Below are 16,286 nucleotides of genomic sequence, written 5' to 3' on the forward strand. Positions count from 1 at the left end.
ACAAAGCTACGTGAATCAAATAAAAGTCAAACACCTTGAAACAAAGCTTTTTGATTCAAATGAAAGTCAAATGCATTCAATAAAGCTATTTGAATCAAATGAAAGTCAAACACATTCAAAAAAGCTTTTTGTCTCAAACGAAAGTCAAATGCATTCAACAATGCTATTTGACTCAAATGAAAGTCAAACACATTCAAACAAAGCTTTTTGACTCAAAAGAAAGTCAAATGCATTCAACAAAGCTATTTGAATCAAATGAAAGTCAAACACATTCAAACAAAGCTCTTTGAAGCAAATAAAAGTCAAATGCATTCACCGAAGCTATTTGAATCAAATGAAAGTCAAACACATTCAAACAAAGCTTTTTGAAGCAAATGAAAGTCAAATGCATTCAACAGAGCTATTTGAATAAAATGAAAGTCAAACATATTCAAACAAAGCTTTTTAACTCAAATAAATGTCAAATGCATTCAACGAAGCTATTTGAATCAAATGAAAGTTAAACACATTCAAACAAAGCTTTTTAACTCAAATGAAAGTCAAAAGCATTCAAACCAAGCCATTTCAATCAAATATAAGTCAAACACATTCAAACAATGCTTTTTGAAGCAAATGAAAGTCAAATGCATACAACAATGCTAGTTGAATCAAATGAAAGTCAAACACATTCAAACAAAGCTTTTTGAAGCAAATAAAAGTCAAATGCATTCAACGAAGCTATTTGAATCAAATGAAAGTCAAACACATTCAAACAAAGGTTTTTTAAGCAAATGAATGTCAAATGCATTCAACAAAGCTATTTGAATCAAATGTAAGTCAAACACATTCAAACAAATCTTGTTGAAGCAAATGAAAGTTAAATTCATTTAACAAAGCCATTTCAATCAAATGAAAGTCAAACACATTCAAACAAAGCATTTTGAAGCAAATGACAGTCAATTGCATTCAACAAAGCTATTTGATTCAAATGAAAGTCAAACACGTTCAAACAAAGCTTTTTTAAGCAAATGAAAGTCAAATGCATTCAAAAAATCTATTTCAATAAAATGAAAGTCAAACACAGTCAAACAAAGCTACGTGAATCAAATGAAAGTCAAACACCTTGAAACAAAGCTTTTTGATTCAAATGAAAGTCAAATGCATTTAATAAAGCTATTTGAATCAAATGAAAGTCAAACACATTCAAAAAAGCTTTTTGTCTCAAACGAAAGTCAAATGCATTCAACAATGCTATTTGAATAAAATGCAAGTCAAACACAATCAAACAAAGCTTTTTGACTCAAAAGAAAGTCAAATGCATTCAACAAAGCTATTTGAATCAAATGAAAGTCAAACACATTCAAACAAAGCTCTTTGAAGCATATAAAAGTCAAATGCATTCACCGAAGCTATTTGAATCAAATGAAAGTCAAACACATTCAAACAAATCTTTTTGAAGCAAATGAAAGTCAAATGCATTCAACAGAGCTATTTGAATAAAATGAAAGTCAAACATATTCAAACAAAGCCTTTTAACTCAAAAAAATGTCAAATGCATTCAACGAAGCTATTTGAATCAAATGAAAGTTAAACACATTCAAACAAAGCTTTTTGACTCAAATGAAAGTCAAATGCATTCAACAAAGCTATTTAAATCAAATGAAAATCAAACACATTCAAACAAAGCTTTTTGAATGAAATGAAAGTCAAATGCATTCACTAAAGCTATTTGAATCAAATAAATTCAAACACATTCAAACACAGGTTTTTAAATCAACACAATCAAACAAAGCTTTTTGACTCAAATGAAAGTCAAATGCATTCAACAAAGAAATTTGAATCAAATGAAAGTCAAACACATTCAAACAAAGCTTTTTCAAGCAAATAAAAGCCAATTGCATTAAACAAAGCTATTTGAATCAAATGAAAGTCAAACACATTCAAACAAAGCTTTTTCAAGCAAATGAAAGTCAAATGCATTCAACAAAGCCATTCTAATCAAATAAAAGTCAAACACATTCAAACAAAGCTTTTTGAAGCAAATGAATGTCAAATGCATTCAACAAAGTAATATGAATCAAATAAAAGTCAAACACATTCAAACAAAGGTTTTTAAAGCAAATAAAAGTCAAATGCATTCAACAAAGCTATTTGAATCAAATGAATTCAAACACATTCAAACAAAGGTTTTTAAATCAAATGAAAGAACAACACATTCAAATAATGCATTTTGAGGCAAATGAAAGTCAATTGCATTCAACAAAGCTATTTGAATCAAATGAAAGTCAAACACATTCAAACAAAGGTTTTTGAAGCAAATGAAAGTTAAATGCATTTAACAAAGCAATTTCAATCAAATGAAATTCAAACAAAGCTTTTTAAATCAAATGAAAGTCAAACGCATTTAACAAAGCCATTTCAATCAAATAAAAGTCAAAGACATCCAAACAAAGCTTTTTGAAACAATGAAAGTCAAATGCATTCAACAAAGCCATTTAAATCAAATGAAAGTCAAACACATTCAAACAAATCTTTTTGAAGCAAATGAAAGCTAAATGCACTTAACAAAGTCATTTCAATCAAATAAAAGTCAAACACATTCAAACAAATCTTTTTGAAGCAAATGAAAATCAAATGCATTCAACAAAAATATTTAAATCAAATGAAAGTCAAACACATTCAAACAAAGCTTTTTGACTCAAATGAAAGTGAAATGCATTCAACAAAGCTATTTTAATCAAGTGAAAGTCAAACACATTTAAACAAAGGTTTTTGAAGTAAATGAAAGTCAATTGCATTCAACAAAGCCATTTCAAACAAATAAAAGTCAAACACATTAAAACAATGCTTTTTGTAGCAAATTAATGTCAAATGCATTCTACAAAACTATTTGAATCATATAAAAGTCAAACACATTCAAACAAAGCTTTTTCAACCAAATTAATTTCAAATGCATTCAACTAAGCTATTTGAATCAAATGAAAGTCAAACACATTCAAACAAAGCTTTTTAACTCAAATGAAAGTCAAAAGCATTCAAACCAAGCCATTTCAATCAAATATAAGTCAAACACATTCAAACAATGCTTTTTGAAGCAAATGAAAGTCAAATGCATTTAACAAGGCTAGTTGAATCAAATGAAAGTCAAACACATTCAAACAAAGCTTTTTGAAGCAAATAAGTCAAATGCATTCAACGAAGCTATTTGAATCAAATGAAAGTCAAACACATTCAAACAAAGGTTTTTTAAGCAAATGAATGTCAAATGCATTCAAGAAAGCTATTTGAATCAAATGTAAGTCAAACACATTCAAACAAATCTTCTTGAAGCAAATGAAAGTTAAATTCAATTGACAAAGCCATTTCAATCAAATGAAAGTCAAACACATTCAAACAAAGCATTTTGAAGCAAATGACAGTCAATGGCATTCAACAAAGCTATTTGATTCAAATGAAAGTCAAACACATTCAAACAAAGCTTTTTGAAGCAAATGAAAGTCAAATGCATTCAAAAAATCTATTTCAATAAAATGAAAGTCAAACACAGTCAAACAAAGCTACGTGAATCAAATGAAAGTCAAACACCTTGAAACAAAGCTTTTTGATTCAAATGAAAGTCAAATGCATTCAATAAAGCTATTTGAATCAAATGAAAGTCAAACACATTCAAAAAAGCTTTTTGTCTCAAACGAAAGTCAAATGCATTCAACAATGCTATTTGAATAAAATGAAAGTCAAACACATTCAAACAAAGCTTTTTGACTCAAAAGAAAGTCAAATGCATTCAACAAAGCTATTTGAATCAAATGAAAGTCAAACACATTCAAACAAAGCTCTTTGAAACAAATAAAAGTCAAATGCATTCACCGAAGCAATTTGAATCAAATGAAAGTCAAACACATTCAAACAAATTTTTTTGAAGCAAATGAAAGTCAAATGCATTCAACAAAAATATTTAAATCAAATGAAAGTCAAACACATTCAAACAAAGCTTTTTGACTCAAATGAAAGTGAAATGCATTCAACAAAGCTATTTTAATCAAATGAAAGTCAAACACATTCAAACAAAGCATTTTGAAGCAAATGACAGTCAATTGCATTCAACAAAGCTATTTGATTCAAATGAAAGTCAAACACATTCAAACAAAGCTTTTTGAAGCAAATGAAAGTCAAATGCATTCAAAAAATCTATTTCAATAAAATGAAAGTTAAACACAGTCAAACAAAGCTACGTGAATCAAATAAAAGTCAAACACCTTGAAACAAAGCTTTTTGATTCAAATGAAAGTCAAATGCATTCAATAAAGCTATTTGAATCAAATGAAAGTCAAACACATTCAAAAAAGCTTTTTGTCTCAAACGAAAGTCAAATGCATTCAACAATGCTATTTGACTCAAATGAAAGTCAAACACATTCAAACAAAGCTTTTTGACTCAAAAGAAAGTCAAATGCATTCAACAAAGCTATTTGAATCAAATGAAAGTCAAACACATTCAAACAAAGCTCTTTGAAGCAAATAAAAGTCAAATGCATTCACCGAAGCTATTTGAATCAAATGAAAGTCAAACACATTCAAACAAAGCTTTTTGAAGCAAATGAAAGTCAAATGCATTCAACAGAGCTATTTGAATAAAATGAAAGTCAAACATATTCAAACAAAGCTTTTTAACTCAAATAAATGTCAAATGCATTCAACGAAGCTATTTGAATCAAATGAAAGTTAAACACATTCAAACAAAGCTTTTTAACTCAAATGAAAGTCAAAAGCATTCAAACCAAACCATTTCAATCAAATATAAGTCAAACACATTCAAACAATGCTTTTTGAAGCAAATGAAAGTCAAATGCATACAACAATGCTAGTTGAATCAAATGAAAGTCAAACACATTCAAACAAAGCTTTTTGAAGCAAATAAAAGTCAAATGCATTCAACGAAGCTATTTGAATCAAATGAAAGTCAAACACATTCAAACAAAGGTTTTTTAAGCAAATGAATGTCAAATGCATTCAACAAAGCTATTTGAATCAAATGTAAGTCAAACACATTCAAACAAATCTTGTTGAAGCAAATGAAAGTTAAATTCATTTAACAAAGCCATTTCAATCAAATGAAAGTCAAACACATTCAAACAAAGCATTTTGAAGCAAATGACAGTCAATTGCATTCAACAAAGCTATTTGATTCAAATGAAAGTCAAACACGTTCAAACAAAGCTTTTTTAAGCAAATGAAAGTCAAATGCATTCAAAAAATCTATTTCAATAAAATGAAAGTCAAACACAGTCAAACAAAGCTACGTGAATCAAATGAAAGTCAAACACCTTGAAACAAAGCTTTTTGATTCAAATGAAAGTCAAATGCATTCAATAAAGCTATTTGAATCAAATGAAAGTCAAACACATTCAAAAAAGATTTTTGTCTCAAACGAAAGTCAAATGCATTCAACAATGCTATTTGAATAAAATGAAAGTCAAACACAATCAAACAAAGCTTTTTGACTCAAAAGAAAGTCAAATGCATTCAACAAAGCTATTTGAATCAAATGAAAGTCAAACACATTCAAACAAAGCTCTTTGAAGCAAATAAAAGTCAAATGCATTCACCGAAGCTATTTGAATCAAATGAAAGTCAAACACATTCAAACAAATCTTTTTGAAGCAAATGAAAGTCAAATGCATTCAACAGAGCTATTTGAATAAAATGAAAGTCAAACATATTCAAACAAAGCCTTTTAACTCAAATAAATGTCAAATGCATTCAACGAAGCTATTTGAATCAAATGAAAGTTAAACACATTCAAACAAAGCTTTTTGACTCAAATGAAAGTCAAATGCATTCAACAAAGCTATTTAAATCAAATGAAAATCAAACACATTCAAACAAAGCTTTTTGAATGAAATGAAAGTCAAATGCATTCACTAAAGCTATTTGAATCAAATAAATTCAAACACATTCAAACACAGGTTTTTAAATCAACACAATCAAACAAAGCTTTTTGACTCAAATGAAAGTCAAATGCATTCAACAAAGAAATTTGAATCAAATGAAAGTCAAACACATTCAAACAAAGCTTTTTCAAGCAAATAAAAGCCAATTGCATTAAACAAAGCTATTTGAATCAAATGAAAGTCAAACACATTCAAACAAAGCTTTTTCAAGCAAATGAAAGTCAAATGCATTCAACAAAGCCATTCTAATCAAATAAAAGTCAAACACATTCAAACAAAGCTTTTTGAAGCAAATGAATGTCAAATGCATTCAACAAAGTAATATGAATCAAATAAAAGTCAAACACATTCAAACAAAGGTTTTTAAAGCAAATAAAAGTCAAATGCATTCAACAAAGCTATTTGAATCAAATGAATTCAAACACATTCAAACAAAGGTTTTTAAATCAAATGAAAGAACAACACATTCAAATAATGCATTTTGAGGCAAATGAAAGTCAATTGCATTCAACAAAGCTATTTGAATCAAATGAAAGTCAAACACATTCAAACAAAGGTTTTTGAAGCAAATGAAAGTTAAATGCATTTAACAAAGCAATTTCAATCAAATGAAATTCAAACAAAGCTTTTTAAATCAAATGAAAGTCAAACGCATTTAACAAAGCCATTTCAATCAAATAAAAGTCAAAGACATCCAAACAAAGCTTTTTGAAACAATGAAAGTCAAATGCATTCAACAAAGCCATTTAAATCAAATGAAAGTCAAACACATTCAAACAAATCTTTTTGAAGCAAATGAAAGCTAAATGCACTTAACAAAGCCATTTCAATCAAATAAAAGTCAAACACATTCAAACAAATCTTTTTGAAGCAAATGAAAATCAAATGCATTCAACAAAAATATTTAAATCAAATGAAAGTCAAACACATTCAAACAAAGCTTTTTGACTCAAATGAAAGTGAAATGCATTCAACAAAGCTATTTTAATCAAGTGAAAGTCAAACACATTTAAACAAAGGTTTTTGAAGTAAATGAAAGTCAATTGCATTCAACAAAGCCATTTCAAACAAATAAAAGTCAAACACATTAAAACAATGCTTTTTGTAGCAAATTAATGTCAAATGCATTCTACAAAACTATTTGAATCATATAAAAGTCAAACACATTCAAACAAAGCTTTTTCAACCAAATTAATTTCAAATGCATTCAACTAAGCTATTTGAATCAAATGAAAGTCAAACACATTCAAACAAAGCTTTTTAACTCAAATGAAAGTCAAAAGCATTCAAACCAAGCCATTTCAATCAAATATAAGTCAAACACATTCAAATAATGCTTTTTGAAGCAAATGAAAGTCAAATGCATTCAACAAGGCTAGTTGAATCAAATGAAAGTCAAACACATTCAAACAAAGCTTTTTGAAGCAAATAAGTCAAATGCATTCAACGAAGCTATTTGAATCAAATGAAAGTCAAACACATTCAAACAAAGGTTTTTTAAGCAAATGAATGTCAAATGCATTCAAGAAAGCTATTTGAATCAAATGTAAGTCAAACATATTCAAACAAATCTTCTTGAAGCAAATGAAAGTTAAATTCATTTGACAAAGCCATTTCAATCAAATGAAAGTCAAACACATTCAAACAAAGCATTTTGAAGCAAATGACAGTCAATGGCATTCAACAAAGCTATTTGATTCAAATGAAAGTCAAACACATTCAAACAAAGCTTTTTGAAGCAAATGAAAGTCAAATGCATTCAAAAAATCTATTTCAATAAAATGAAAGTCAAACACAGTCAAACAAAGCTACGTGAATCAAATGAAAGTCAAACACCTTGAAACAAAGCTTTTTGATTCAAATGAAAGTCAAATGCATTCAATAAAGCTATTTGAATCAAATGAAAGTCAAACACATTCAAAAAAGCTTTTTGTCTCAAACGAAAGTCAAATGCATTCAACAATGCTATTTGAATAAAATGAAAGTCAAACACATTCAAACAAAGCTTTTTGACTCAAAAGAAAGTCAAATGCATTCAACAAAGCTATTTGAATCAAATGAAAGTCAAACACATTCAAACAAAGCTCTTTGAAACAAATAAAAGTCAAATGCATTCACCGAAGCAATTTGAATCAAATGAAAGTCAAACACATTCAAACAAATTTTTTTGAAGCAAATGAAAGTCAAATGCATTCAACAAAAATATTTAAATCAAATGAAAGTCAAACACATTCAAACAAAGCTTTTTGACTCAAATGAAAGTGAAATGCATTCAACAAAGCTATTTTAATCAAATGAAAGTCAAACACATTCAAACAAAGCATTTTGAAGCAAATGACAGTCAATTGCATTCAACAAAGCTATTTGATTCAAATGAAAGTCAAACACATTCAAACAAAGCTTTTTGAAGCAAATGAAAGTCAAATGCATTCAAAAAATCTATTTCAATAAAATGAAAGTTAAACACAGTCAAACAAAGCTACGTGAATCAAATAAAAGTCAAACACCTTGAAACAAAGCTTTTTGATTCAAATGAAAGTCAAATGCATTCAATAAAGCTATTTGAATCAAATGAAAGTCAAACACATTCAAAAAAGCTTTTTGTCTCAAACGAAAGTCAAATGCATTCAACAATGCTATTTGACTCAAATGAAAGTCAAACACATTCAAACAAAGGTTTTTAAATCAACACAATCAAACAAAGCTTTTTGGCTCAAATGAAAGTCAAATGCATTCAACAAAGCAATTTGAATCAAATGAAAGTCAAACACATTCAAACAAAGCTTTTTGAAGCAAATAAAAGCCAATTGCATTAAACAAAGCTATTTGAATCAAATGAAAGTCAAACACATTCAAACAAAGCTTTTTCAAGCAAATGAAAGTCAAATGCATTCAACAAAGCCATTCTAATCAAATAAAAGTCAAACACATTCAAACAAAGCTTTTTGAAGCAAATAAATGTCAAATGCATTCAACAAAGTAATATGAATCAAATAAAAGTCAAACACATTCAAACAAAGGTTTTTAAAGCAAATAAAAGTCAAATGCATTCAACAAAGCTATTTAAATCAAATGAATTCAAACACATTCAAACAAAGGTTTTTAAATCAAATGAAAGAACAACACATTCAAATAATGCATTTTGAGGCAAATGAAAGTCAATTACATTCAACAAAGCTATTTGAATCAAATGAAAGTCAAACACATTCAAACAAAGGTTTTTGAAGCAAATGAAAGTTAAATGCATTGAACAAAGCAATTTCAATCAAATGAAATTCAAACAAAGCTTTTTAAATCAAATGAAAGTCAAATGCATTTAACAAAGCCATTTCAATCAAATAAAAGTCAAAGACATTCAAACAAAGCTTTTTGACTCAAAAAGAAAGTCAAATGCATTCAACAAAGCTATTTGAATCAAATGAAAGTCAAACACATTCAAACAAAGCTCTTTGAAGCAAATAAAAGTCAAATGCATTCACCGAAGTATTTGAATCAAATGAAAGTCAAACACATTCAAACAAATCTTTTTGAAGCAAATGAAAGTCAAATGCATTCAACAAAAATATTTAAATCAAATGAAAGTCAAACACATTCAAACAAAGCTTTTTGACTCAAATGAAAAAGAAATGCATTCAACAAAGCTATTTTAATCAAGTGAAAGTCAAACACATTTAAACAAAGGTTTTTGAAGCAAATGAAAGTCAAATGCATTCAACAATGCCATTTCAAACAAATAAAAGTCAATCACATTAAAACAATGCTTTTTGAAGCAAATTAATGTCAAATGCATTCTACAAAACTATTTGAATCAAATGAAAGTAAAACACATTCAAACAAAGCTTTTTCAAGCAAATTAATGTCAAATGCATTCAACAAAGCTATTTGAATCAAATGAAAGTCAAAAGCATTCAACAAAGCTATTTCATCAAATGAAAGACAAACACATTCAAACCAAGCTTTTTAACTCAAACGAAAGTCAATTGCATTTAACAAAGCCATTTCAATCAAATGAAAGTCAAACACATTCAAACAAAGCTTTTTGAAGCAAATGAAAGTTAAATGCATTAAACAAAGCAATTTCAATCAAATGAAATTCAAACAAATCTTTTTGAAGCAAATGAAAGTTAAATGCATCCAACAAAATTATTTTAATCAAATGAAAGCTAAACACATTCAAACAAAGCTTTTTTACTCAAATGAAAGTCAAATGCATTCAATAAAGCCATTTAAATCAAATAAAAGTCAAACACATTCAAACAAATCTTTTTGAAGCAAATGAAAGTCAAATGCACTTAACAAAGCCATTTCAATCAAATAATAGTCAAACACATTCAAACAAATCTTTTTGAAGCAAATGAAAGTCAAATGCATTCAACAAAAATATTTAAATCAAATGAAAGTAAAACACATTCAAACAAAGCTTTTTGACTCAAATGAAAGTCAAAAGCATTCAACAAAGCTATTTGAATCAAATGAAAGTCAAACACATTCAAACAAAGCTTTTTGAAGCAAATAAAAGTTAATTGCATTCAACAAAGCTATTTGAAGTAAATGAAAGTCAAACACATTCAAAAAAAGCTTTTTGAAGCAAATGAAAGGCAAATGCATTCAACAAAGCTATTTTAATCACATGAAAGTCAAACACATTCAAATAAAGGTTTTTGAAGCAAATGAAAGTCAATTGTATTCAACAAAGCCATTTCAATCAAATAAAAGTCAAACACATTAAAACAATGCTTTTTGAAGCAAATTAATGTCAAATGCATTCTACAAAACTATTTGAATCAAATGAAAGTCAAACACATTCAAACAAAGCTTTTTTAAACAAATTAATGTCAAATGCATTCAACAAAGCTATTTGAATCAAATGAAAGTCAAACACATTCAAACAAAGCTTTTTAACTCAAAAGAAAGTCAATTGCATTCAAGAAAGCTAATTGAATCAAATGAAAGTCAAACACATTCAAACAAATCTTTTTGAAGCAAATGAAAGTCAAACGCATTCAACAAAAATATTTAAATCAAATGAAAGTCAAACACATTCAAACAAAGCTTTTTGACTCAAATGAAAAAGAAATGCATTCAACAAAGCTATTTTAATCAAGTGAAAGTCAAACACATTTAAACAAAGGTTTTTGAAGCAAATGAAAGTCAAATGCATTCAACAATGCCATTTCAAACAAATAAAAGTCAATCACATTAAAACAATGCTTTTTGAAGCAAATTAATGTCAAATGCATTCTACAAAACTATTTGAATCAAATGAAAGTAAAACACATTCAAACAAAGCTTTTTCAAGCAAATTAATGTCAAATGCATTCAACAAAGCTATTTGAATCAAATGAAAGTCAAAAGCATTCAACAAAGCTATTTCATCAAATGAAAGACAAACACATTCAAACCAAGCTTTTTAACTCAAACGAAAGTCAATTGCATTTAACAAAGCCATTTCAATCAAATGAAAGTCAAACACATTCAAACAAAGCTTTTTGAAGCAAATGAAAGTTAAATGCATTAAACAAAGCAATTTCAATCAAATGAAATTCAAACAAATCTTTTTGAAGCAAATGAAAGTTAAATGCATCCAACAAAATTATTTTAATCAAATGAAAGCTAAACACATTCAAACAAAGCTTTTTTACTCAAATGAAAGTCAAATGCATTCAATAAAGCCATTTAAATCAAATAAAAGTCAAACACATTCAAACAAATCTTTTTGAAGCAAATGAAAGTCAAATGCACTTAACAAAGCCATTTCAATCAAATAATAGTCAAACACATTCAAACAAATCTTTTTGAAGCAAATGAAAGTCAAATGCATTCAACAAAAATATTTAAATCAAATGAAAGTAAAACACATTCAAACAAAGCTTTTTGACTCAAATGAAAGTCAAAAGCATTCAACAAAGCTATTTGAATCAAATGAAAGTCAAACACATTCAAACAAAGCTTTTTGAAGCAAATAAAAGTTAATTGCATTCAACAAAGCTATTTGAAGTAAATGAAAGTCAAACACATTCAAAAAAAGCTTTTTGAAGCAAATGAAAGGCAAATGCATTCAACAAAGCTATTTTAATCACATGAAAGTCAAACACATTCAAATAAAGGTTTTTGAAGCAAATGAAAGTCAATTGTATTCAACAAAGCCATTTCAATCAAATAAAAGTCAAACACATTAAAACAATGCTTTTTGAAGCAAATTAATGTCAAATGCATTCTACAAAACTATTTGAATCAAATGAAAGTCAAACACATTCAAACAAAGCTTTTTTAAACAAATTAATGTCAAATGCATTCAACAAAGCTATTTGAATCAAATGAAAGTCAAACACATTCAAACAAAGCTTTTTAACTCAAAAGAAAGTCAATTGCATTCAAGAAAGCTAATTGAATCAAATGAAAGTCAAACACATTCAAACAAAGCTTTTTGACTCAAATGATAGTCAAATGCATTCAACAAAGTTATTTGAATGAAATGAAAGTCAAACACATTCAAACAAAGCTTATTGAAGCAAATAAAAGTCAAATGCATTCAACAAAGCCATTCTAATCAAATAAAAGTCAAACACATTCAAACAATGCTTTTTGAAGTGAATGAAAGTCAAATGCATTCAACAAAGCCATATCAATCAAATAAAAGTCAAACACATTCAAACAGTACTTTTTCAAGCAAATTAATGTCAAATGCATTTAACAAAGCTATTTGAATCAAATGAAAGTCAAACACATTCAAACAAAGCCTTTTAACTCAAATGAAATTCAAAAGCATTCAACAAAGCCATTTCAATCAAATGAATATCAAACACATTCAAACAATGGTTTTTGAAGCAAATGAAAGGCAAATGCATTAAACAAAGGTATTTAAATCAAATGAAAGTCAAACACATTCAAACAAAGCTTTTTGAAGCAAATGAAAGTTAAATGCATTCAACAAAGCAATTTCAATCAAATGAAATTCAAACACATTCAAACAAAGCTTTTTGACTCAAACGAAAGTCGATTGCATTTAACAAAGCCATTTCAATCAAATGAAAGTTAAACACATTCAAACAAAGCTTTTTGAAGCAAATGAAAGTCAAATGCATTCAACAAAGCCATTTAAATCAAATGAAAGTTAAACACATTCAAACAAATCTTTTTGATGCAAATGAAAGTCAAATGCACTTAACAAAGCCATTTAAATCAAATAAAAGTGAAACATATTCAAACAAATCTTTTTGAAGCAAATGAAAGTCAAATGCATTCAACAAAATTATTTAAATCAAATGAAAGTCAAACACATTCAAACAAAGCTTTTTGAAGCAAATGAAAGTCAAATGCATTCAAACACAACTATTTAAATCAAATGAAAGTCAAACACATTCAAACAAAGCTTTTTGAATCAAATGAAAGTCAAATTCATTCAACACAGCTATTTGAATCAAATGAAAGTCAAACCTATTCAAACAAAGCTTTTTGAAGCAAATGAAAGTCAATTGCATTCAACAAATCCATTTCAATCAAAATAAAGTCAAGCACATTCAAACAATGCTTTTTGAAGCAAATTAATGTCAAATGCATTCAACAAAGCTATTTGAATCAAATGAAAGTCAAACACATTCAAACAAAGCTTTTTGAAGCAAATAAAAGTCAAATGCATTCAACAAAGCTATTTGAATCAAATGAAAGTAAAACGCATTCAAATAAAGCTTTTTGAAGTAAATGAAAGTCAAATGCATTCAACAAAGCCATATCAATCAAATAAAAGTCAAACACATTCAAACAATGCTTTTTCAAGCAAATTAATGTCAAATGCATTCAACAAAGCTATTTGAATCAAATCAAAGTCAAAAGCATTCAACAAAGCGATTTCATCAAATGAAAGTCAAACACATTCAAACCAAGCTTTTTGACTCAAACGAAAGTCAATTGCATTTAACAAAGCCATTTCAATCAAATGAAAGTCAAACACATTCAAACAAAGCTTTTTGAAGCAAATGAAAGTTAAATGCATTGAACAAAGCAATTTCAATCAAATGAAATTCAAACAAAGCTTTTTAAATCAAATGAAAGTCAAATGCATTTAACAAAGCCATTTCAATCAAACTAAAGTCAAAGACATCCAAACAAAACTTTTTGAAACAAATGAAAGTTAAATGCATTCAACAAAGCCATTTAAATCAAATGAAAGTCAAACACATTCAAACAAATCTTTTTGAAGCAAATGAAAGTCAAATGCACTTAACAAAGCCATTTCAATCAAATAAAAGTTAAACACATTCAAACAAATCTTTTTGAAGCAAATGAAAATCAAATGCATTCAACAAAAATATTTAAATCAAATGAAAGTCAAACACATTCAAACAAAGCTTTTTGACTCAAATGAAAGTGAAATACATTCAACAAAGCTATTTTAATCAAGTGAAAGTCAAACACATTTAAACAAAGGTTTTTGAAGCAAATGAAAGTCAATTGCATTCAACAAAGCCATTTCAAACAAATAAAAGTCAAACACATTAAAACAATGCTTTTTGAAGCAAATTAATGTCAAATGCATTCTACAAAACTATTTGAATCATATGAAAGTCAAACACATTCAAACAAAGCTTTTTCAACCAAATTAATTTTAAATGCATTCAACAAAGCTATTTGAATCAAATGAAAGTCAAACACATTCAAACAAAGCTTTTTAACTCAAATGAAAGTCAAAAGCATTCAAACCAAGCCATTTCAATCAAATATAAGTCAAACACATTCAAACAATGCTTTTTGAAGCAAATGAAAGTCAAATGCATTCAACAAGTTTAGTTGAATCAAATGAAAGTCAAACACATTCAAACAAAGCTTTTTGAAGCAAATAAAAGTCAAATGCATTCAACGAAGCTATTTGAATCAAATGAAAGTCAAACACATTCAAACAAAGGTTTTTTAAGCAAATGAATGTCAAATGCATTCAACAAAGCTATTTGAATCAAATGTAAGTCAAACACATTCAAACAAATCTTGTTGAAGCAAATGAAAGTTAAATTCATTTAACAAAGCCATTTCAATCAAAAGAAAGTCAAACACATTCAAAAAAAGCATTTTAAAGCAAATGACAGTCGATTGCATTCAACAAAGCTATTTGATTCAAATGAAAGTCAAACACGTTCAAACAAAGCTTTTTGAAGCAAATGAAAGTCAAATGCATTCAAAAAATCTATTTCAATAAAATGAAAGTCAAACACAGTCAAACAAAGCTACGTGAATCAAATGAAAGTGAAACACCTTGAAACAAAGCTTTTTGATTCAAATGAAAGTCAAATGCATTCAATAAAGCTATTTGAATCAAATGAAAGTAAAACACATTCAAAAAAGCTTTTTGTCTCAAACGAAAGTCAAATGCATTCAACAATGCTATTTGAATAAAATGAAAGTCAAACACATTCAAACAAAGCTTTTTGACTCAAAAGAAAGTCAAATGCATTCAACAAAGCTATTTGAATCAAATGAAAGTCAAACACATTCAAACAAAGCGCTTTGAAACAAATAAAAGTCAAATGCATTCACCGAAGCAATTTGAATCAAATGAAAGTCAAACACATTCAAATAAATTTTTTTGAAGCAAATGAAAGTCAAATGCATTCAACAAAAATATTTAAATCAAATGAAAGTCAAACACATTCAAACAAAGCTTTTTGACTCAAATGAAAGTGAAATGCATTCAACAAAGCTATTTTAATCAAATGAAAGTCAAACACATTCAAACAAAGCATTTTGAAGCAAATGACAGTCAATTGCATTCAACAAAGCTATTTGATTCAAATGAAAGTCAAACACATTCAAACAAAGCTTTTTGAAGCAAATGAAAGTCAAATGCATTCAAAAAATCTATTTCAATAAAATGAAAGTTAAACACAGTCAAACAAAGCTACGTGAATCAAATAAAAGTCAAACACCTTGAAACAAAGCTTTTTGATTCAAATTCCGGTTCATCCTTCGGAACCATATCACATCCCGGATCTGATGAAATAGGATGAATTGAGACGGTATTTTGTAAATACTTAATTATCTTGAATATATTAACCATTTCTTTCTTTTCCGATCGCCTGGAAGGGGCAAAAGAAACATCTTGTTGTTTCTTCAACAATTGTGGATCTCTAGTGGACCTCTCAGTAGGATTTGAACCCAGATGAAGTTCTGACCATCTGCCAGAGAAAAAAGAACGAATAGATCTTGTAGGATTCTCAAGAAGTTCTTCGATTTCTTTGGATTCTATCTCTGTTCCTTCCGTTTGAAGAAAGGAAGGATCCCGAAGAATCGATCTTTCTTTTAGTTGTTGAATCTCTCTTTTATTGATTAATGTGGGATATTCCGAATCCACATTACTAATGGAATC

This window comes from Chenopodium album, chromosome 18, assembly GCF_948465745.1.
Source record: "Chenopodium album chromosome 18, dcCheAlbu1.1, whole genome shotgun sequence".
Taxonomy (NCBI): domain Eukaryota; kingdom Viridiplantae; phylum Streptophyta; class Magnoliopsida; order Caryophyllales; family Amaranthaceae; genus Chenopodium; species Chenopodium album.